Source organism: Leptonychotes weddellii, chromosome 11 (genome assembly GCF_054177405.1).
Source record: "Leptonychotes weddellii isolate Sample4059 chromosome 11, ASM5417740v2, whole genome shotgun sequence".
Classification (NCBI taxonomy): Eukaryota; Metazoa; Chordata; class Mammalia; order Carnivora; family Phocidae; genus Leptonychotes; species Leptonychotes weddellii.
The window spans coordinates 45,211,109-45,214,221 of NC_138379.1; the positions used below are offsets into that span (position 1 = coordinate 45,211,109).

The window sequence follows — 3,113 nt, forward strand, 5'->3', positions numbered from 1 at the left end:
TAACCAAGAGCACCAGCCCAGTATGAGAAAAAGACTTCAACTTCATGCACCATCTCTATCCCAAGCTTCATCCTGAATTCTACCTCTGGTTCCTCATTTCACACCCAAGCCTCTGTTACAGATGAGTAGAGTTTAGTGTTAATGAACTTATTCCCAGATAAAGAACTATAGCCCTAACCTCCATCCTTGCCATCATATTCAGCTTGTGAGATCCTGAAGGCTTTGGACCCCAGGTTCCAGCAGGAGACAGAGAAGCTTTCCCCATCATCCATGGATAGTAGGTGGAGAAAGAGTGAACTGGTAAGTTAAAAAAAAAGACATTGGAAAATACTAAAAACTGGGAGAAACTAGCCCTGTTTTCTAATACTTAATTGTTCCTTTTATTTCCTGTGTTGAGTATTTACTGTTCCAAATATAATGACAAACAATTTACATACATTATCCTATGTAACTATTATTGTGTTTATATCAAATACCTGGATCTCACTTAAGTGGCTCTCCCAAGATCACAAGTCTATTAAGTGTTAGAACAATGAATTCTCTTTATTACTGTGTTATATTCCTTTTGCTACTTACACTCACTCCTGTACAAACTGCAGAAAATTACCAGATCCTTCTTCAGTCTTCAATTTCCATGGAAAACTGTCATTTCCATGCTTATTATCACTGCCTTTCACTGCCACAAATGGCCCAGTGGAGATTTCTGTTCATGCCTTTTGTGTTTGGCATGTAGCCCATGGAGAAATACTCTTCCACATATCTAAACAGATTTCTCTTCCACAAAGGGTGGTTTCCATGTGTCCTTGTTTCAGAAATAAGTTTTCCATCTCTTTGGTAAGGAAATGTTTTAAATAAGACTATCAAGAGCTTGAAATTTCATGTATAATAACTGACCAGAGATTTATATTCTCCACTCCCCATGTGCTCCCCTGTGTCTTTGAATGAAGTCTCACCATGACATTTTCAATGGGTCTATTGCATTCACACCTGCGACATCCACTCTTGTTGGCATTCCAGGGCTAGAGGCAGAGCACGTCTGGGTATCCATCCCTTTCTGCCTGATGTACATCATCATCTTCCTAGGAAACTGCATCATTCTTCATATCATCCAGATTGACCCTGGTTTGCATTAACCCATGTACTTCTTTTGGGGCATGCTAGCCTTTGTTGAACTTGGGGTCTCTGCTTCCACTATGCCCACTGTGCTAGGAATTTTCCTCTATGGAATGAATATCAGTTTTGGTGGTTGTCTGCTCCAGATGTTTTCCATGCACTTTTACCATCATGGAGTCAGGTGTCCTTCTGGCTATGTCTGTAGACCGTTTTGTGGCCATCTGCAGCCCACTGCACTACACAACCATTTTGACAATTCCCCGCATCATTGGGATTGGTGTCACCATTGCCTTTTGAAGTGTGGTGCTCATGTTCCCACTGCTCTTCCCCCTGAAGAGCCTGCCTTTCTGTTGCCACAATACCCTCACACACTCTTACTGTCTCCATTCGGATCTAATCAAATTGCCCTGTGGAGACACCCACCCCAATAGCATCCTGGGTCTGTTTGTCATTACCGCCACATTTGGGCTGGACTCATTGCTCATTGTGGTTTCTTATGTGTTGATTCTTCACACGGTATGGGGAATAGCCTCTGGGGCTGGGCAGTGGAGGGTACTCAACACATGTGTGTCACACATCTGTGCTGTTCTTGTGTACTATGTGCCCATGATCAGCCTCTCCTTGCTGCATCACTTTGGATAGCACTTACCTCCACTTCTCCAGACTGTCATGGCCAATGCCTACCTCTTCTTCCCACCTGTGGTCAACCCCATTATCTATAGTATGAAAACCAAGGAAATTCGCAATAGCATTGTTCGTACACTGCCTAGAAAGAGGCGTGGGGTCTAATCCAGACAAGTAATACCCTAAGAACGTAGGAATTTGGATCAGACCTTATTGCCTGGATATTAGTCCACCAAATGGGAACAAATTCATACTTTATTATTGTTTATAAGAAAGTTGTGAGCTTTAGTAGATGGAGAAAAGAAAAATAGCCTCACCCTTTCTCCCTGAAAATACAGAATGTCATTACTTTGATGTAAGCTTATAGAAGGAGCCACAGTCCCCAGGTTTTACCCTGGTGAGGACAGTTTGACTATTCAAACCTTAAATACTTGATTCACTTGTTTTTCCCCTTGGGAATAGGTAGAATGGATCCTAGGGAGGTTTGTATTTCCAAACACACACAATTTAGTGATACATATTTGTGATACATTTTGTGAGGACGCAAAAGAGTGTGTACAGTATGGGAGTATATGGAGTGTAGGAGATAGAAGAATAGCATAAAGTTGCCAATTATAGAAGCTGGATGACGGGTAGATGGAGTTTAATTATAATGTTGGTTTTGTGCATGTTCAAAGCTTTTGCAATAAAAAATTTTAAAAACATACTGTGCTGATATTAAGTATTCATTGAATGTGTGTCATGAAGCAGAGATAACTTTCAACTGGTAGCTTACTAAGTGATTTACATAGATTAAGATAATTTAATCCACACAACAAATATATAAAGTAAAAAGAATTGACTTTAAGAAACCATTTTATTTTTAATTAGCCAATGGCTTCAAAAAACAATGCCCCGAAAATAGTGGTTTCAGTAGGAAACGACTCAAAAAAATAAGCCTCTACTTTTTTTAATTTAAATTCAAATATCCAGCATATAGTACATCATTAGTTTTTGATATAATGTTCAATGATACATTAGTTGCATGTAACACCCAGTGCTCATCACATCACGTGCCTTCCTTAACTTTTGTAATAGCTTTGGTTAACATGAATCACTCAGTAGTAGACATTAGTAGACATGCTTGTGATCAACAGGAAGGCAGAGAGGGAAGGAACAACTTGAGGTAAACTTCCTAGACAGGGTCTGCAAGATTCAAGAACCAAGTGATAAGTATATAAGGTGATGGGTGGCATTATTTATATCATTTATTTTTCAGTTTTTAACCAATTCACTCGATTTATTGAGTTCTCTTCCATTTTTTAGGTATCTATCTTTGAAAGTACTCAATTCAGTGGAATCATGAAAATGGACAAGGATATTTTTTACTGACCTAG

General features: G+C 39.4%; 1 pseudogene; it reads left to right on the forward strand.

Annotated features, from left to right (window-relative positions):
• Positions 1-968: 968 nt before the first annotated feature.
• Positions 969-1,902, forward strand: LOC145716320 (olfactory receptor 51I1-like; annotated as a pseudogene).
• Positions 1,903-3,113: the final 1,211 nt, after the last annotated feature.